Source organism: Propithecus coquereli, unplaced genomic scaffold, assembly GCF_000956105.1.
Source record: "Propithecus coquereli isolate 6110/MARCELLA unplaced genomic scaffold, Pcoq_1.0 Scaffold340, whole genome shotgun sequence".
Lineage (NCBI taxonomy): Eukaryota > Metazoa > Chordata > Mammalia > Primates > Indriidae > Propithecus > Propithecus coquereli.
Window position 1 is genome coordinate 2,529,871 of NW_012149064.1, and position 22,684 is coordinate 2,552,554.

Consider the following 22,684-nt stretch of genomic DNA (forward strand, 5'->3'; position numbering starts at 1 on the left):
ATGTTGATTCTGCCAACCCACGAGCATGGTATGCTTTCCTCCTGTTTACGCGTCCTCTGCCATTTCTTTCCTCAATGATTCATAGTTCTCCCTGTAGAGGTCTTTTACCTCCTTAGTTAAATACATTCCTAGGTACTTTATTTTCTTTGCTGCTATTGTGAAGGGAATTGAGTCTGGGATTTGGTTCTCCGTATGAGTGCTATCAGCGTATATGAAAGCCTCTGATTTGTGTGTATTTATTTTGTATCCTGAGACACCACTGAATTCATTTATCAATTCCAGGGGCCTCTTGGTTGAATCCTTTGAATTTTCTACATATAGTATCATATCATCAGCAAATAGTGAGAGTTTGATCTCTTCTGTCCTCATTTGGATGCTCTTAATTCCAATCTCTTGCCTGATTGCTGTGGCCAGGACTTCCAGCACTATGTCAAATAGAAGTAGAGATAGTGGGCAACCTTGTCTGGTTCCAGCTCAATGTGGGAATGCTTTTGATTTTTCCCCAATCAGTATGATGTTGGCTGTGAGTTTGTCATACATGCCTTGTATCATTTCTAGGTCAGCCCCATCTATGCCTATTTTGTTAAGCGTTCTTATCATTAAAGGGTGTTGAATTTTGTCAAATGCTTTTTCTGCGTCTATTGAGAGAATCATATGGTTTTGTTTTTGCTTCTGTTTATGTGATGAATTACGTTTATAGATTTGTGTATGTTGAACCATCCGTGCATCTCTGGGATGAAGACCACTTGGTCATGATGGATTATTTTCTTAATAAGCACCTGGATTTGGTTAGCTAGAATTTTGTTGAGAATTTTTATATCTATTTTCATAAATAATATTGGTCCATAGTTTTCCTTTTTTGTTGCGTCCTTTCCTGGTTTTGGTATCAGAGTTATGTTGGCTTCATAAAATATGTTGAGGAGGAATCCATCCTTCTCGACGTTGTGGAATAATTTCTGCAGGATAGGCACCAGTTCTTCTTTGTAGGTGTGGTAAAATTCGGGTGTGAAACTGTCTGGTTCAGGACTTTTCTTTTTTGGAATTTTTTTTATTGCGCTTTGAATTTCAGTCGTTGATATTGGTCTGTTCAGGAATTCTATTTCTTCTGGTTGAACCTAGGGAGGCTGTGTGTCTCTGAAAGTTTGTCCATGTCCTCCACAATTTCCAGTTTGTGTGCATAAAGGTTTTTGTAATATTCATAAATTATATCTTGAATCTCCAAGCATCAGTTGTAACTTCTCCTTTTTTGTTCCTGATGGAGCTTATTAGAGATTTTTCTTTTCTGTTTTTCATTAGTTTAGCCAAAGATGTGTCAATTTTGTTTATTTTTTCAAAGAAACAACTTTTTGTTTTATTAATCTTCCTATAGTTTCCCTGTTGTCAATTTCATTTAGTTCTGATTTGATCTTATTAATTTCCCTTCTTCTGCTGGGTTTGGGGTTGGTCTGTTCTTCTTTTACCAGTTCTTTGAATCAATTCATTAGGTTGTCTGTCTGTGCTCTTTTTGACTTTTGGATATAGGCATTTATGGAAATAAACTTCCCTCTCAGGACTGCTTTGGCTGTGTCCCACAGATTTTGATAACTTGTGTCACCTTTGTCATTTAGTTCAAAGAATCTTTTGATTTCCATCTTTACTTCCTTGTTTATGAAGCAATCGTTCAGCAGAAGGTTGTTTAATTTCCATGACTTTGTGTAGAGATGAGAGTTTCTATTGGGGTTGATTTCTCTTTTTATTACACTGTGATCTAAGAAGACGTATGGTATGATTTCTATTTTTTTTAAATTTTGAGACATGCTTTGTGTCTTAGAATGTGGTCAATCTTAGAGAATGTCCCGTGAGCTGAGGAGAAGAACGTATATTCATTGGGTTTTGGGTAGAATGTCCTGTAAATGTCAATCAGACCAATTTGTTCTAGAGTTCTGTTTAAATCCATTATTTCTTTCTTAATTTTCTGTTTGGAGGACCTGTCCTGTGCTGTCAGTGGGGTGTTGAAGTCTCTGGATATTATGGTGTTGCTGTTTTTCAACTTGTTTAGATCAAGTAGAGTTTGCTTTATGAATCTAGGTGCATCTAAGTTGGGTGCATACATATTTAGAATTGTTATGTCTTCGTGTTGAATTGTACCCTTCACCATTACATAGTGACCCTCTTTGTCTTTCATTACTTTTGTTGATTTAAAAACTAAGTTATCTGAGCTCAAAACTGCCACACCAGCCTTCTTTTGGTTTCAATTTGCTTAAAATGTTGATTTGCATGCCTTTACCTTGAGTCTAGACGCATCCTTGCGAGTTAGGTGCGTTTCTTGGAGACAGCAGATGCTTGGCTTGTTTTTTTGTTTGTTTGTTTGTTTGTTTGTTTTTTATCCATTTGGCCAGCCTATGTTTCTTGAGAGGGGAGTTCAAGCCATTCACATTTATCGAGAGAACTGATAAGTGGGGTGAATTACTGTTCTTTCTGTTGGGTTGCATTTTGTTGCTTTGTTTTGTCTCTTGAGCCATTGTGGAATCTAGCCTTTGATCTTTAACTTTTGAGTGGTTTTGCATTCGAGAGTGTTTATTGTGTTGATCCTTGTGTAATTCTGTTTTGAGGACTTCTTGGAGAGCTTGTCTTGTCTTGGTGAATTCCCTCAGTCTTTGCTTATCTGAGAATGTCTTTATTTCTCCTTCATATATGAAACTTAGCTTTGCAGAGTACAAGAATCTAGGCTGGGCATTATTATGTTTCAAAAGAGTGAGAATGGGGCCCCAGTCTCTTCTTGTTTGTAGGGATTCGGTTGAGAAGTCTGGAGTTATTCTGATGGGCTTACCTTTGTGTGTTACTTGTTTCTTTCACCTTGCAGCTCATAGAAAGGTCTCTTTAGTGGCTATTTTGGTCAATCTTATGACTGCATGACGTGATGTCTTCCTTTTTGCATTGAATCTCCCTGGGGTCCGTTGAGCTTCTTGTACCTGTATATCTAGATTTTTAGCAAGGCCTGGGAAATCCTCCTCTATTAATTCTTCGAATAGCTTGTCCAGCCCTTGAGTGTTTTCTTCTTCACCTTCTGGAATCCCTATCACCCTCAGGTTCATTTTTTTTCACATAATCCCACATTTCTTGTAGGCTTATTTCATTTCTCTTTATTTTCTGCTCAGTCTCTGTGACTGACTTGTCTAATGGGAAGGAGTTGTCTTCAATCTCTGAGATTCTTTCTTCTGTTTGATCTACTCTGTTCTTGAGGCTTTCCACTGTGTTTTATAGTTCCCTGAATAAGTCCTTCATTTCCAGGAGATCGGTTTGATTTTTCTTTAATATTTCAATTTCTTTAGTGAATTTTTCTTCCAAGTCCTGGATTTTTTTTGTGGTTTCCTCATGCTGTTTATCCATTTTTTCTTGCATATCATTGAGTTTTCTTACAATTCATGTTTGAAATTCTTCTGTCATTTTAGTGTTCTGAGTTTGCTTAATGTCAATTGTTAGGGAGCTGTTGTTCCTCTTTTGGGGTGTGCTTTCCATTTGAGTCTTCATACTTCCAGAGTTCTTTCACTGGTTCTTTCCCATCTGGATCAGTTGTTCCTTCTTGCCTTTAGATTTTCGTTTGGATAATGACACACCTTGTGTAGTCTCTGAGCCAGTAGGTGGTGTTTGTGAGTGAGATTCAACCACACCCTTTATGATCAATCAGTAGTAGATGCAGTAAAAGGGTGTTCAGAATGACCTCCATGTCAGTAGGTGGCACTTGCTGGGAGGAGCGAGCTGCAGTGCTCTTTTTGGGTCCTGTTGCCAGCTCTTGTTCCTCTGGAGAGGCCCTCTTGTGCCTGGGAAGGTGGGTGCGGCTCTGGGACTTCCAAGGGTGTCCTTATTCTCCACCCCAGTTTGAGCAGGTCTTGGTGGGGCTGGGTTGAGTAAGCCTGCCCTCAGGCTCCACAACTGCTGTTAGCAGGGGTCAAAGGTCTGTTCTTTGCTTCTGTGCAAAGCTGCCAGGAGGGGCTGAAATGGCTCCACTCAGCTGAAATGTCTGGGCTTGGGGGGTGGGGCTGTCTGAGAACTGCACTCTGGAGCAGCTCTCACTCCCTCCACCCTCCCCCAGTCCGTGACCTCTCCACGCCTCTGCCAGCAAGCGGGCCCTTGGGCCAATGGATCTCCCCTGGCTGTGTCGTGACCCGGGAGGTTCCGTACCCAGGATAGCAGCCTCAGCTGGATGCACAGCCCTCTTTTAGGAGGAGGGTTACCACTCAGGCACTCTGGTCTGCCCCTGAAGGCACTCACTCTTCAGTAGGCTCTTTCACAGTTCTGCCTTCTGTGTCCAGGGGCAGTACAATTGTGACCTGGGTGTACAGGGTCTGATCTGAGGACCTGTCGTCTTGGCCCTGGAGATCAATCTCTGACCCTGCCAGGGAGAGGGGTGCTGGTTTCGAATCACCTACAGGGTGCGCAAGATGGATGGATTTTATTCCACCTCGGGATTTGCCCCCTCTCCTGCAGTCCCCAGGCAAGGAGCACCTGGGAGGGCTGGCGGGTAGGGAGCTCGCAATCTGAGTACCCCTCTGCCTGCCACAGGGCCCCAAAAGGAAAGGTCCTGTTTCTTGGAAATGCCTTTGTGTGATGGCTAAATTGTCTCTCCGGGCACCCACGGGTAGGGAAGGGGAAGGAGAGAATGGAGCAATATGGCATCTACCGATAGGCTCGAGTCCGTGGCCAGGAGGTACCCGAGGGAGCTGGGAGCCTGGCGCCCTGTTTGCAAGAGGCTCACTGCTCACCGGTGGCAGCCATCTCTGGGCTAGTGTTGGCAGATCTCTCCAACTGCTCAGGAGCCCACCAACATTCTGAGATGCAAGGGAGGGGGAAGTTATCTGCTCCACATACCCTTGTCACTGGTCTCCAAGCCTCTCGGCGACCTTTCTCCTTCCAGTTCTCCTCCGCAACGTCTTCCCTTGGAGGCTCCTGTAGTTTCAGGCACCCTTCCTTCCAACCCTCACCCGGTCTATGTTTCTCTGCTAGTTTATTTTTTCACTTTCTTCTAAAATCTGTCTTTTTTGCAGAGACACTCTGACTAGCGGCTTTTCTCGTCCGTCATCTTGGCTCCTCCCAGACATGAATGCTTGAATTCAGAAATGTAATGGGTCACAAAGAGAAAAATTTTAAAAATACTTATTAATAAAAGAAATAATACTCTCACTGCATAACACCAAACAGGAAGAAAACACTAAATATTAGTGAGAGAACAAAGAGATAATTTACAAAGATGAGAACAAAATTTTCATAGTTTTTATAAAGCATACAGAGAAATAACTATTAACAGAGCTGAGAGAAAGTATCATTACAGCTAAAACTGGATACTTAGCTAAACCGCCTTTAACAAAAATGGGTAAATTAAAATAATTTCTATAGAAAACAACATTGAGTGATTTGGTTCCTCATAAGAGCTTCCTAAGAGTGCACTTCAAGAAGAAAGAAGTGGTTTTGTATATAAAGTTAAAAATGAAAATGAAAGAGTAAGAGGCTTGATTTGGGAATACCAAAGTCTGGTGTACATTAAACTAAAGAAGTCAAATAGCCCTCTACAGCGCCAAATTCAAAAGTATTTAAATATAATAAAATCATAATTTCACACATTGTCAGATAAAAGAATCTTATGCTACTTGACTAATTTAATTAATGACAGAAGAATCTATTTTTTGGAAGATTTTTTCCATTACAATCTCATTAAAATGGATGGCATTTTGATGGTACGTTTTGCAGAACACAGATTATTCTTTTGTCAGAACTGATTTGCACCAACAGACCGACAGTGGCATAGAGATTGACCACAAGCCTCTGGGATGACTGGGTTATAAGCCCACAACATGACTGAGAAGGATGAAATAATAAGGTCCACCCAGTATATGGCAGAGCAACTCACCAGCAACAGGATGGTCTAGGGGCCCTTTTCTCTGGGAGGCTCCTGGGGAGAGGCTGGTGGGGTGCAGGTGCTGGGGCCTACTCTGATGCCTGCACAAGAGAAGCACCATGTATGCACTTGATAGCAGTATCATTCCCACAAAGAGGACATTCTGGAATAATGCCAGAATATAAAACAGCCCCCTGATGGTGTAGCTCATTGGAGAAAGTGAGCAGTGTTTACCTACACTCAGTAGATTGTTCTGGGTTATGTTGGACAAAGCTACAGCATTGAAGATCATGTTACTCCTGGAAGACAAATTGAGGGACCAAAAAAAAGAAGAAAACATGGATGATGTAATTTGTAAACTTTTGTTTAAACCTTGCCAACCAGGAGGTTCTGGGGCTAAAGGTGGTGGCCTGGAGCATGCTCAGGAGGCAGGTGATGCAGATGGGAGGTCCCTCGTCACCTTGCTCAGGTAGAACAAAGCTTTACATTTGAAGTAATTCTGTAAGTTTAGTGACTCAAACAGGCCTGAAGACAAAAGATCCACTGCAGTGAGGAGCATCACCAAGTGGAGGAGGGCCAGTCACAGGTGGTCAGGTCAGTGGGCTTAGGCCTGCCACCCATAAGAAGTCTCAAGATGAGGAAGACAAGGAGGAAGGTGTTGGCTGAGACTCCAATGCCAGCTTGGAACAAAAAGGCATTTTCAAATGATAACATAAGTGGAAGGTGTGTTCTTATTAATGGCAAAGAGGAAATATATTCTGTATATCTGGAAAAAGAAACAAAAAAGACCTCACATCATCAATGTTCATTCTTGAGTAATCAAAATTATCACAAATTATCTTCAATTTTATTTTACCCTCTTACTCTTGATAAACCCTCTCTCATATAAATTCTTGATAATCCAACCTCTGCATTATTTTCTACACCAAATTTTATATATGTGTATATATAGTATATGCGTATATCTGTCTGTATAAAGCGTGAACACATCCACAATCTTGCCATATATGATGCACACTATCTATACTCTCATTATACCTGGGCCTCCCTTTTCAGAAATCACGTCTTTGTACCACATTCTCTCATTTTATATTTATTGAACACATTGATGTGTATTGAACACATTGATCACACAAACACACTCAATTATATGTACCATTAAATTGAATGAAATTTTATGCTAATAGGAAGACTCCTCAAAAGAAACAACTGAAGAAATGATATCTAGTTGTCTTTCCGACATGTCATCATTCCGACATTTTCAATTCTTCATCTCTGTCACATTTTTGGACTCGTGATTAGACATCTTGACACACCATGATGATTCAGCACATCACTATTTTTCATCAGCAAATTAGCAATTTCGATTCCTTTTACAACTTTATATACACATTGCAATGAAGTATAACATATTCCCAGTATCTGATATTAGGATGTGGACGTATTTGGAGGGCATTATTGTACTTAATAAAACTCTACCAGCTATATCACCTAAAAATGGTGCTGGCTGTCTCCCAGTTTAGTTTCCATCTCAGAGATCCCTATGTTAACTCTCTGCATCTCAGCAGAGGATTCCTAATAGTTCAGCGCTGAATTGTCAAGAGGATAAACGCACTTGTTATCAGTTTATGATAACCATAAAGTCACATCAAAATAATCGCCTGTTGATCCTTTTCTTGAGATTACACTCAATACAGGGACCCCTCCCATGCCTTGAAAAGTACTTAGGTCTCAATAATAAAGATAATTCTCCTCAAATTTAATTATGATATCTACAATATCAGAACACCTTGCATAATTTCACTGAACGATTTTACAGTTATTGTCCAGTATACAGACACCATTGTTTTATCAAATTAATTTGATCCAGTGATTAGAAAAATTCAGCTTAATGACACAAGAAAAAATGAAATAAAATCACATTTAGTAAGATTCTTCTGAGAAGAGAGTGTGTCCCATTACATTTTGAAGGTCACTTGTCACTATACTATTGTTAGAAATTATAATAAGTTATATATATATGTGTAAATATGTAATATATACACAGAAATTTTGACAGTATTTCTGACCCATGCTCAGAAATTAATTGCTGAGGTAGAATATTGTTCTAAAATCACTTGATATGCATGAGTTTATAAAGGACACATCGTGTAGTTGAAATGGTTGTTAATCTAACTCCGAAAGCTTAAGCTAGTAAGGGAACACATTTATCTGGACTGCCAGACAGTTCCACCAACTCGCTTCTGCACCCTCAGCACAATCGGGTTCTGCTTTCATGATGAAAACAGGAAAAGACACCAGGATACTATGGAAATTAAAGGCTTCATGGTGCCCACACTTTGAGGACCATAGTCCAGTTCCAGTAAAGCAATACTTGGGCATGAACTGATAATATATGTGCAATTATTTATTAACTATATATCTATATATTTTATTAATATAATACATACTTTAAAAGAGATAAAATAATTAGATAAAAAATAGATAAGAATTTTAATATTTCTTCTCACGCCTCAAGCTATATTCGGCTTACCCCACGAGACGAAGCTCCTCTCTGGAAATGGCCATCACTCACTGAAAAACACTAGATCTGCTGAATCTTCGGATGGAATCTTCCTCAGCAAGCCTCTCAAGGTCACTGGTGCTGAGGCTGGACAAGAAGACATCATGGTTACCATGGATTAGAATTGACAACTAAAGAATATAATTATTTTCTTTTTTTATTTTTGGAAATTATCACAACCCTCAGAAATAACAACTGCTAGGTGTTAACAGCATACACTTGCACCACAAAGTCATTTGTTGTTTAATTAAAAGTTTATTTGTGTCCTGTATTACTACTTGATGAGTCTGGCAAATCCACTATGAAGGAATTATTGGAGTTTCAATAATATGGTGCCCACCTGGGAGAAAGGACATAGGAAAAAAGACCAGAGGTAATGACCGGTGGATCAGAGTACAAAGGAGAATTGAGTTCTATCTGCAACATTAGAAACTTAAAGAATCAGAATATACATCTTAGCTCTCACTATGGGGAGTGACAACTGGGGCTGCTGAGGTGGAAGGTGGCCCTGAGTACTCTCGAGAGACAGACAGAAAAAAAAAAAAAAAAGGACGTAATGCTGACCAAGCCCAGTCTCCCTGCTCTGGATATCACCTTGGACTATTTTGAATACTGTAGCCAGTGTTCCTACACAACCATGTGTAATGGTGGGGAAAATATCACTGTTAAATGAACCAGAAACAAAATGCTCAGTGCAAAGTCTGTGGGGTTGGACAAGGCTTTTGAAGAAAAGAGAAGGCGTGTACTGAAATGAAAAGGCCGTCACACAAACACAGGTTTTGCATGCACATAATATTTTCTTTGAAGAAAAAGAGGTTTCAAAAAGGAAAAGAAATAGAACCTCTCTCCTTATCTTTTTCATGATATGTAATTTTTAGAGTAGTGTTATTTTATTTCCGATAAATTACATTTTCATTTTATGAAAAAATGTAGTGATCTTTGCACTCATTTAAGCACATAATGCGTATGATAAAGATATCTTGTGTTTTGTTTTACTATATTAATCAAAAGTGTCATTTTCATCATAAATTTTACCACAATCATTAAACAGCATTTAAGACCTATGACTGGTCATGGACAATATAAAATTATTCTAATAATTTCAGGTGACAAGATGAGACTGATTTGGTTGACATAGTGGCCCTTGGTGGCAACAGAAATAAATCAGCTGGCAATTCGGGAAAGCAAACCCCTTTCCCACTAAGATGCCTTCCGTGAAAGGGTCTTTCTGGAAAGCATAGGAGATACGGCGAGCAGCCGATACCACCGGGCGACCGCAGGTCTTTGCCGCTGCTTGGAGACGTCACTCAGTAGAGGCGCAGCTGGCAGCACAAAACTGCTGACTGGAAAACCCACACCCCACACATTTAGTTCTCGGCACTCCCGAGGAAAAGCATAAGGAACGGAAGTGTCACTGCAAGGGTCAGAGACAAAAAAAAGCAGGAGCCTGATCACAAATTATACGCTACGGATTTTGGAGAACTCTAAAACTGCTCTGTGAAAACGTGTTCTTTTGACCAGAACCAAGAAGACACCAGGAAAGCCTGAAACTCCATTCTGAAGAGCTGGTGACGCGCATCGCTGCGCAGCACTCCAGTTAGCAGGCGTGGGTCGTAGCAACTGGGTCAAACGACAGACTTCGAGGGAAGTGGAGAAGGTGCCCTCTGAGCCCCGGGTATCCTATCAGCTTCACCGGGCCCTGAGCTACCTGACGTTACCCTACCTAGCTTATGAAATGCAGAATTTCAAAACAAATAATTTAAGACAAACTTGAAATTCAGTAATGTTTAAAAATAGAAATACAGGATTTGCATTAATCAATTCTGAGGCGTTGATGTCTTTGTGGCTACAAATGGACAATCACTGTCTTCGTTTAGTTTACAGGAATATCGTGATTCCATCGTCTAAGTCTTCCGTTTTAAAGGTGCATAGATGCTAGAAAACTCTATTCTTACTAAATTCAGATGTCAACACAAAACTTGTGATGATTCAACAACCAAATTGAAATTTATTTGTCACTTTTTATGAATATGTCTTTTAGTTAACCAATAGAATTTGAGACTTTTGGAGAAAACATTAGGGATACTAATTTTGGAGAATATTTTTATAAATGTACACAATTCTCTTCAAGTATCAGAAATAATTTTTATCTCACTAATATAAAAATTCCACTCAACCTAACATTCAAATCAGCGTTTCAAGTTTTAGTTTATTTTAAAAACCTAAAATACTAAAACCAAATGTATAAGAAGATATTTAAACTCATGCTGAACATTTTAGCTCACATTCATCTAGCTAGTCATTAGCTTTTAAAAGATTTAATAAATAAAAGAAGATAATATTTCCAGATACTTCTGTGGTAACCACAAAAAAATTCACCTTATTAACAATTAATAAAATGTAATAAACAAAACCATCTTTATGGCCACTTGTTAAAAACCCATTATTATATAATGTTAAGAACATCTCATGTTTGTGATCTTATGAGCTTAAATAGTCCCTAAAATTTTGAAATATTTTACAGTTTCTTCAAAGTCAAAAGAACAAAAAATACGACTAAAGCATACAGAATTATTTCAGATTTGTATGTCTTACTAGACAAAATTTCATATAAATGCATACAAGTTAACAACAAAAGTATTAAAATGAGAAAAATAAAATACAATACATTAGACGATTATAAATATCCTTCCACAAAACTATAAATTTATGACCTAGTGTAACTTATAAAATTTATATTTTCACGTCTGGAAACAACTATTGCGTTTAGTTATGATAAGGTACAATTTAAGACTGAAATACTGAACAGAGAATTCTAACATTTTACTGAAAAGAATTCTGCTTTTTCTCACTACCCACCTGAGTCACAAGCTCTCGGTTTTAACAAGGCAGAGAAACACTCACCACACTGAGTCTCGGAATCACTCTGTCTATGTAAATCGTTGTTCCTAAGACATGAGTGTAAGGAAGAGATGCTGTGAACTCATCTCCCTGCAGGGCCATAATCCTCATGTCACCCACAGAAGCAAGACAGCCCTGGCCGTGGGATTGTTAGAAAGGGGAGCCACCAAAGGGAAAACAGAACTTTCCTAATTCCTGCAAAGAAACAGAACAGGAACAACTGAGTTTCAAACTTTGCCATGTGTGAGCTCACTTCCCTAGGACATGGCAGTGTGGGCAGGTTGTCCAGTCTCAGTCCTTGCCAACAAAACAGAAGCAAAAATAATAACCTCTTTCAAAGCAGGTAGGAAGCCACGTAAATTTCTGAGCGTATTCTCATTGCCTCAAGATATTCCTAATGACCTCCTCACTTGCTCTCGTGAGTCTGAAGCACTCACCTAGACACAACAGCATCTTTGTGTGAATTAGGGAAACCCCTCCTCCACACATGGTCAGGCAGAAGGATCTTCCCTGCAGAGGACGCCGCACTGGGCCAGGGCGCCTGCATTGGAAGCAGAACACAGGCTGCCTCCCCTCTTCCCCCACCTGGTTAGGCAGGTGTAACTGCAGCAAGCGTGAAGCTCACTTGCAAGTCCAGCAGCGGAACGGCTGAGATGCTGTATTTAGATGTGGGTGTCTCGGCTTCCACAGTGGTAAGCTCTGCTATCCCCAACCCTCAGTCTCCTCCGTTGGTCCTACTGGCAGGGCTGCTTTATGTCACACACAGAGAAACAGAGACGCCACTGTTCAGCAACTGACAGACTCCTCATGTCTGCAACACCCGTAAATCAGCCCTTTGTTACAACTGAGCCTGAGGTAAACCTTAACCCCAGCTATGATGGCCATTTTTGTGGTCCCCTAATACCACCTGATCTTTAAATGGTGGCATTTATATTTTAAACCTGTGAATCCTCCACCGGGACTCAAGTTCTCAGACTCTTGGGTCCCTCCTGGTGTACCTTTCATATGTCATCTTTCATCCTCTACAAACAGCCTTGCTCTGGGTTTGTGTCAGGACCACCCATCCCAGCTGTGTCCGAATCATGGTGGCTGCGCAGTTCCATCAGTGACAAAGGCCGTCCACACTCACACTGGCTCTCCCTAGTCAGTGTGAGTTGGGGAGTTTATTTTCTTCATGCCCATGGGTTGGGCTTACTAACCACAGTAAATATAAGAAAGAAGATTGAGAGGACAGGAAGACCTGCTTGCTTAGCAACTGGCATCCTCTAATCAAAGTTGTAATAACCTGAATTGGCTCTTATTATTTCTTGAACTAGCCCTGGTTACATGCAAATCCTACCGATAAAAAGAAGGATGAGGTTAGAGATTCGTTCAAGACCCACATGCAGTAAATAAGATTGTAATAGCAACGTTTCCAGTAGTTCTTTTTTGAAATTTCTCCTATCTTCTCCCTAAACTATGTGTATGAGTTTGTTTTTATGTTCTGTTTGTTTGAATTAAAAGAACACAATAGTTTCTGTAACATTATTATAGTACAGCATATCATTATTATTACAATATTATGCTGTATTATTGTTACCAATGTAAGCAATTATAGCATCGTTACTGTTATTACCGTAAATGTGCTGCTCGTCAGGGATCCAAATTACATAAAAATCTGACTTAATCAAGAACGCATCTTATCTGTAACCTGGGGCCTGTCTGTACTTTAAAAGTTGACAGATAAAATTGTATATATTCATTGTATACCATATAATGTTTTGAAATAATTATACATTGTGGAATGGAAAAATTAAACTAATTAACATTACATTACCTCACATGGCTGTCATTTTTGTGACAAGAACACTTAAAATCTATTCTCTTAGTCTTTTTCAAGAATACTACTTATTATTATTAAGTATAGTCACATTGTTGCACAACAGATATCTTTTTTTTTAGTTCAGCATATTATGGGGGTACAAATATTTAGGTTACATATGTTGCCCTTGCCCCACCCCGCAGTCAGAGCTTCAAACGTGTCCATCCCCCAGACAGTGCACACTGCACCCATTATGTGTGCATATAACCATCCCCTCTCCCCCCTCCCACCTGCCTGACGCCGATGAATATTATTCCTGTATGTGCACTTAGGTGTTGGTCAGTGAAACCAGTTTGCTGGTGAGTACATGTGGTGTTTACACAACAGATATCTTGACCTTGCTGCTCCTATCTAACTGAACTTTTTACCCTTTGACAAACATCTCAATCCTCCCCTCCGCACCGCCCCAGGTCCCAGTAGCCAGCATTCTACACTCTACTTCTATGAGACCGACTTTTTCAGATTTTAGATGAGTAAGAAAATGCAGTGTTTGTATTTCTGTGCCTGGCTTATTTCACTTAACACAACGTCCTGTAGGTCCATCCCCGTTGTCCCAAATGCAGGATTTCCTCTTTTATGGCTAAATAGTATTCCATTCCATATCCATTCGTCTACTGATGGGGCACTTAGGTCCGTTCCGTTTCTCGGCTATTGTGAATAATGCTCCGGTGAATGCAGGACTGCATGTATTTCTTCCACATGTCCATCTCATATCTTTGGATGTATACCAAGGGGGAGGGATATTGAATCATGTGGTAATTCTGTTTTTAATTATTTGACGAACCTCCATCCTATTTTCCATAATGGCTGCACTAATTTACATTTCCACTAATAGTGTACAAGAGTCCCCTTTTCTTCATATTCTCACCAACATTTGTTATTTGTTGTCTTTGTGATAATAGCCATTTTAATGGGTGTGAGGGGATATCTCATTATGCTTTTAATTTGCATGTCCTTGACTATTAATAATATTCAGCATTTTTACATACTGTTGGCTGTTTTTGTGTCTCCTTTTGAAAAATATCTATTCAGGCCCTTTGCCCATTTTTTAATTGGATCATTTTTTTCCTTGTTTTGAGTTGTTCTGAGCTTTTTATGTACTTCGAATATTAGTCCCCTATCAGAAGTAGAGTTTGCTAATATTTTCTCCCATTCTATAGGTTGTCTCTGCATGCTGTTGGGTGTTCCCTTTGCTGTGCAGAAGCTTTTTAGTTTGATGTGATTCCCTTTGTCTATTGTTGCTTTTGTTTCTTTGTGCTTTGGGGTCAGATCTAAAAAAAATCATTGACCAGACCAATTTCATGGAGTTTTTCTCCTGTGTTTTCTTCTTTTAGTTTTGAGTCTTACATTTAAATCTTTCATCCATTTTGAGTTGGTTTTTGTATATGGTGTGACATAAGGATCTGTTAACTAAAAAAATGAATAATGAGATTTCTATTTTGTACAAGGAATGCTTTATTTCTCCTACAGGGTTTACAGACTTCAGAGGCTATTCAGGCAGGTGGGAAACAGGGCTCCTGGCCACAAGTCAGACACACATGCTTCAGGGGAGGGACAAAGGGAACAGGATTTTATACTGAGTGGGGTGGATAAATATACATATTTAACAAGCTATTGGAGGATCATGAATATTTATGGCAAGAGAAAATATGCACATGTGTAATTGTGCTTTATACTTCCCATCCCATCATGGCTGGGGATTCAGATTTAAGGTTTCTCTGGGGTCCCCTTGGCCAAGAGGAGTCTGTTCAGTCAGTGGAGGGCTTAGGATTTTATCTTTAGTTCACAGATCTAATTTCATTCTTCTGCATGTGGAAATCCAGTTTTCCCAACATCATTCATTACAGAGACTATCTTTTCCCCATTGTGTGTTCTTAGCACCTTTGTCAGAAATCAGTTGGCTATAAATGCATAGATTTATTTCTGGGCTCTCTATTGTGTCCCTTTGGTATCTGTGTGTATTTTTATGCCAATATTATGCTGTTTTGATTACTATAGCTTTGCAGGATATTTTGAAGTCAAATAGTGTGATGGCTTCAGTTTTCTTCTTTTTGCCCAAGATTGCTTTAGCTATTCAGGGTCTTTTCTGGTTTCACATGAATAATTGTAGGATTTTTTTCTATTTTTCTAAAAAAAGTTATTGGTATTTTGATTTCAATGAAAACAGTTCTTAGATACATAGGATACCATTGTCCAGGCCTCCTCTGCATTTAGATGGATTCATTTGATTGAGTTCAGGCCGAAGGGATGGAGTAGCAGTTCCCTTGCCTCTCCTGGGCTGAAGCTACAACGAGATTCTAACATGAGTTGTATTTTGGCTCATTAGGTGGATGAATGGGAAGGATACTGCAGAGAAGCTGGAAGATCAGGTGCTCAAGCTCTATGACAAGTGCTGGAGTTACACAATGAAGGGATTATGAATAGGACCAGTGCCCAGAGGCTGCCCCAGTCGGTATCCATGGATACGTAGGTCTGTTTCTCAATTCTATTATGTCTTGTTGGTGTTTTACTATTTTTGTGTCAGTACCACATTGTTCTATTTACCATGGCTGACAAAGCATTTTAAGTAGGTTTTTTTCCTGATTTTCCTAGCACCTGTGAGCAAAATAAAATTTGTCCAAACTTCATATCAAAAAACTGGAAAACGAATCATTTTTGACTGTGTTAAATGACTTTCCTAGACAGAAACCTGGAGCAGACAGTAATATATTGAAATCCCTGTTGAATGCTCTCTTTCACTGAAAATACTTCTCTTAAAATTTCTTGAAATTTTTCCCTAAACTTTGGCTTTTTTTATGCTAAATGAAGAGATGGAATCAATGAAAAGCAGGAAAAGAGTCTGTATCATTTCTCTTTGCATAGTTATTTTTAAGTTTTCCTTTCTTTTTTTTCTTTTGGCTCAATATTGTCCAATTTCTATTTTTTTCTTTTTTGTTTCAGCATATTACAGGGGTGCAGATGTTTAGGTTACACATATTGCCCTTGCTCCACCCAATTCATCAGAGCTTCAAGTGTGTCCATCCCCAAGATCGTGCACACTGCACCCATTAGGTGTGAATATTCCATCCCCTCCTCCTCCCCCCTCCCATCTGCATGACACCCAGCGAATGTAACTACTGTATGTGCACTTAAGTGTTGATCGGTTTATACCAATCTGATGGTGAGTACACGTGGTGCTTGTTTTTCCATCCGTGGGATACTTCACTTAATAGAATGGGTTCCAGCTCTGTCGAGGATGATACAAGAGGTGCTATATCACCAATGCTTTTGTGGCTGAATAGAACTCCATGGTATACATATATCACATTTTATTAATCTACTCATGTATTGACGGGCACTTGGGTTGTTTCCACCTCTTTGCAATTGTGAATTGTGCTGCTATAAACATTCGAGTGCAGATGTCTTTTTTATAGAATGTCTTTTGTTCTTTTGGGTAGATGCCCAGTAATGGGATTTCTGGATTAAATGTTAGTTCTACTTGTATCTCTTTGAGGTATCTCCATATTGCTTCCCGCAGAGGTTGCACTAGTTTGCAGTCTCACCAGTGGTGTATGAGTGTTCCTATCTCTCCACAACCACCCCAACATTTATTGTTTTGAGAGTTTTTGATAAAAGCCATTCTCACTGGAGATAAGTAATATCTCATTGTGGTTTCGATTTGCATTTCCCTGATGATTAGAGATGTTGAGCATTTTTTCATATGTTTGTTAGGCATTAGTCTATCTTGTTTTGAAAAGTTTCTGTTCATGTTCTTTGCCCACTTTTTGATAGGGTTGTTTGATTTTTTCTTGCTGATTTTCCTGACTTCTATATAGATTCTAGTTATCAGTTCTTTATCAGGTGTGTAACATGTGAATATTTTCTCCCATTCTGTAGGTTGTCCGTTTGCTCCCGTGATATTTTCCTTGGCTAACCCAAGTGGGGAATGCTGAGAAGAGATGAAGTAACATGGATTCGGGTATATTATCTGAATTATTAATTACTATATAATTAATTATATTAATCTGACATAAATATTGATTTAAATAATACTAATATTAACAATTATTGATATGTGTATCTAATATAATTAATACATTATATAATTGGTTATATTTATTAATTAATTATAAGAATTATAGTATAGTTATATATTTTAATACAATAAATATAATTAATTATATATTATGTGTGTATGTATCTAATATTATTAACAATATTAGATGAACATATATACACATATATATTAATGTATATGTAGAAGTAGGGTAGTTTGGTTTACTTTTAGAATTAAAGTTTATATATACCTGCAACAAGCTACATACATTTAGTAAATTACTTATATGATTATCCTCTGGTTTTATTGTTACTAACATAAAGATAATTTTGTGTAAATCATGGGGCCATTTAGATGATTGAATAAGACTGTGTATATATTAAAAAATAACAGAAAGGCTATTTCAAAATATATTCTCAATGTCTAATTTAAATCCTACTAAACTTTTTTCCTCAGAAGATATTTCTAAACATAAAATGAATTTATTTGAAAAGAGCTCTTTGTATCAAAGATCTTTGATACTAAAGACTATTACACCAATTTTAACATAACGTCATGCTATTCAATTACTCTTTTATACTCTTTTGATGAGCAGATTTTGTCAATCTTTTATAGGTCAGCTAGCTTTAAAAGAACCAAAATGTTTTCAAATCCAAGACCTCCAAGGTAAATGACAATTAATGATCTGGATGACAGAGATGAAATAGGGAAGAAAAGGCAATCGAATAAAATTTGATACATGTTGTGGTAAATGCTTCTGTGCGGGCCACGTGGGTGTGTAGAAGCAGCACTCGGCACAAACTTCGTCATCAGGGCAAGCTACTGGCGCAGGCGTCCTGAACACCAAGAGGGTGAGAGAGCAAGGAGCAAAGCAGATAGGAGGGGAGATAAACTCTGAAAGGTCATGGAGGTGTGGGAGAAAGCAGATCTTCAGAGAGCAACCACATAATAGAGAGCCGAGAAGTGAGGCCAAACAAGGGCCAGGGCACAAAATCCCTGAAATGAATTTTATTTTTTTGTGGAATTTATAAAGGGCATTTTATAATTTTAAGTAGACTATTGTTGCTAGTCTTTGCATTTTGGAAATGTTATTGTTTTAGGCAAACGAAAGCTGTTAGAGTGGAGAGAAGCAAAACCTTATAAATACTTGTTTTGAAGTTAATAGAGTGAATTTACTGAAAATGCAAAGCATGTGTATTATTGAAGTAGGCTACACAGAAGTCTTTATAAAGCCTTTAGACCTATGTGCATTGTTAATCACATGCTCACATACATTTAGGCTTCTGTGAGTTTATTTAGTTATCTCAACCTGAGCATTTGATAAGACTTACTGCAAATGTGGTAAAAATGTTAACACAGTTGAGGAGGCAGGTTAGCAGATTCAGTTTACTTAGCAATAAATATTTCCTGTTTTAATCCTAACTCTGTTTTTTAGAAATTATAAATGTTCGGTGTCATCATTAACACATTTACCTCTTAACAAAAAGTAGGCAACCATTTAGGACTATATAGGAAATAAAAATGACAAATATTGGCAAAATTAATTGGAGTCTGGGCGTCCCTGTAGATTTAGTTTCCTGGGAGGGGTCTGAAAGAGGCCATGGCCTATGCATAGCTGAAGTCAGGGGACTGAACCCTCTGTGGGTGTGGGATTTAAGGTCCACAACGTTATGGGATGCACAGGTCTTTGGAGATGTGCATCATTTGGACTATCTGAGTAGCTGCTTTTGAATCTTTTCTGGAAGACAGAAACAAGGAAATGTCGTGATACAGCTCAGAGTCAGAGAGTGATTATTATATTCCAGAGGACAAAGAAGCTGGAATTTATTTGGAGAATGTGCACCTTGACCACCACATGTGAGTATAACAAGTATGACAAACTCTTTTTTCTTTGCTTTTTCTCTTTTTTTCTTTTTTTTTTTTGGAAAATCTGTTACCTCCTCTGCTAACTTTATGTGACTTTGGTGATGAAAAACATCAGATAATGTATATAAAAAATTTTTGGAACACTATATAGGATGATACAAGTGTAAACCTTCCTTAGCCTGATTATTAAAATTATTGCATATATTTTTTAAATTCATCGTACTGTATGTAGTTTTTCACAACATCCTGGGAATGCCATCATTCCCCTTAAGTCCTGGGCTCTTGCATGCTAAAAATGAGGCAGAAGAGAAAAAAGAGACACATTCTTCCAAATGATTAAATTATTTTAACTTATTAAAATATTTATTGAAGGCTTTATGATAAATGTAAATATCTTCCAGATGGTAGATATATAGCTAAAAATGACTTCACAGAAACAATCACGTACTAAATGGCTTCTATCCACTGCTTAAAAACAGTCATAAAAATTTAGCCCTAGGGCTCCAGGCTGCCCTGACAGAGTCAGGATAAAAAAAAAAAAAAAAAAGTAGCTCTAAAACAGTCCTTATATGCCATCGAGTGTAAGTTTTCAGTTTACAAATATTTAGGGAAGTGAGTTGCCTCCCCAGGAGAACCCAAATTTTTATTCATGTTCAAATTCTTCACCAAACACACTCATTCATAAAATCCTAGCAATCAATGTCATAAAGGTGAGGTGAAGCAAAATTCAGTGACCCTTGATTTAGTTAAATTAACAGTGTGTGAGACTGTCCTAAGATCTGGACATACTGCATGTGCTGGGATCTGTGGGTGGAAACCTTCAGGTCGGTCGCAAGGTCAGGAAAGGCTGGAGCCAGCGTGGTCGGGTGTCCTCCCAAAGGCTCTGCACCCACTCAGATCTCTTCATGTTGTGTGTTGTCCCTCCTTCTGCAATCTCCATTTGCGTTCCAAAATCTACAGTCATCTCAGGCCTTCTGCACTCAATCTTATTTTGTTCTCTTTTCCTTCCTGTTTTCAGCTTTATTCTTAGTACTTGTTTTTCCCATAGGCCTCACCTGGCTCGCATAGACCTGATTTTCCCTCTCATTGCGTCACTTCCCCAGAGGCATCTTCTAGCACCTCCCTCAGGCTTCTCCATTTTCTAAGAATTGGCATGCAATCATATAGAGGGATCAAAATAGTTCTGGCAATGTGAGGATTTTACAATTTCATGTAACATTGTGACACTTAATCCTATCTTTAAAATGAAGGAACAAAAAAAGTGCTGTTGGTCCTTTATGTTGACTACCTTTTGAATAAGACTGTATTTGGTATTTCATTTGGAGATGTGTCAATATTTTTACATATTCTTCTTGCAGAGAATTCGGATGCCCTAACACACAAGCAGGATTAAAATAAATGAAAGTACCTGGTACATAGTATTCATACAAATATTAATAGAGGAATTCGTGACTTACTGAGGAGTTGTTCTCTGGTTTCAATATCTGGCATACTTGTTCTTTAAGGCACTCTTCTATGTCTAAACATTTGAACTGAAAATGTAAATTTTCTCTTGGGTTGTCAACATAACATTTTAATTCGGTAAAAAATAATAAGGCCATATCATTTCTGTGTGTCATTAAAACAAACAAAAGGACCTTTATTATTTAGTTTGCCTACTTTGAAGAGAGTTTTACCATTAACTGTATTTACACAAGTTCATTTAGAGTGCCCACTCACAGCCAGAACCCTTGCTGGGAAAGTGTCAGCGGCAAAAGTATTTCAAGCTGGCCGGGCGCAGTGGCTCACGCCTGTAATCCTAGCTCTCTGGGAGGCTGAGGCGGGCGGATTGTTTGAGCTCAGGAGTTCAAAACCAGCCTGAGCAAAAGTGAGACCCCTTCTCTACTAAAAATAGAAAGAAATTAATCGGACAACTAAAAATATATAGAAAAAAAATTAGCCAGGCATGGTGGCACATGCCTGTAGTCCCAGCTACTCAGGAGGCTGAGGCAGTAGGATTGCTTGAGCCCAGGAGTTTGAGATTGCTGTGAGCTAGGCTGACGCCATGGCACTCACTCTAGCCCGACAAAAAAAGACTCTGTCTCAAAAAAAAAAAGTATTTCAAGCTAATCTTCACATCACTAAGAAAGTGTTGAGAGAGGCAGAGGCCGCACACCACTGCGTGGCAGACTTGCTCTGTCCTTGGATGTGTATATTTTGTTCAATATACACAATTGTACATCTAGCATGTTAATATTAAGAAAAAGCTTGATATAGCTCCATTAATGTGGTGGGTTGTGAAAGAATCCAAGACAAAAAATACATGATTGAATTTCTTTACAATTTAACTGACTTCCACAGAATGAATTTTAAAACTACTGTCTGCTTAGTGCTTTTCTTACAATGAAATAAAAAATAAACACCCAGGATTATACCCACAATAATAAATAATCTTCAATCAGTAGATATTCAGTATCATGATATGAGTATGACAAAACATAGATCTTTTTAAACTGCTAAATTTTAAAAAAATCAATAGAAAATAATGGCAAAGACATTTCGTTATTTCGAGCTTTGAAATCTGGAAATTCAGAAGAATGTTGGTGGCAATGATGTATATCAGGCAGAAATAAAAGTGAATCTTGCTTTGGTTAAGTTTTTTGGGGGTTATAGTTAATTTGGGACTCTAGGGAAATGTGTATATAGTATGATTTTTAGAGATACAGTAAAAAAAAAAAAAATGAGAGCTAAGGACAGTAATTGAGAGGCCTTTACGAACACTTGACGTCTTCTCTTTCCTCCCCTGTCATTGCCTAGGCGTTACCCTGCTCCCAGGGTGACTGCAGATATTTGCTCCCTTGTGCCCAGGCTCGTGGCCTTCACCCGTCCAATGCATCGTGTGTTAACGCCCCAGAGATTTTCTCAATGCAAAATCATTTCACATCACTATGCATCTTCACGGCTTAAAATACCTCTTTGATACTTGCTCAATTGAAAACAAAATTGAACCATACCCTATATAATCCGATTCTCTGTACTTCTCCAGGCTCATTTCCTGCAGTGCTCCCTGCCCCACACAGCTACATCCTGGGTTCTGCCCATCTTGACCCAGCTGGGCCAGGATTTCATACAGTCGTGCCTTTACTCACAGAGCTGAGACAAGCTGCATTGTTCCCCAAAATGGCAGATTCCAGTGAAGGTTTTAAAGATCACAGAAGGGGCTCTTTTTGGTCCCGTAAATGTTTAGCCCATTTGATTTCATAACATTTTATTGTAGCAGAAGGAAATCAATTTCTCAAAAATACAAGCAAAGGCTTTTGAATGTCTTCGCCACAAAGAATGATGCATGCATGAGGTGGTAGTCATGCTAAACACCCTAATTTGATCATTATACATCACATACATGGACCAGAACATCAAATTGTACTTCATAAAAATGTGCGATGACGGCCGGGCGCAGTGGCTCACGCCTGTCATCCTAGCACTCTGGGAGGCCAAGGCGGGTGGATCGCTCAAGGTCAGGCGTTCGAGACCAGCCTGAGCAAGAGCGAGACCCCGTCTCTACTAAAAATAGAAAGAAATTATCTAGACAACTAAATATATATA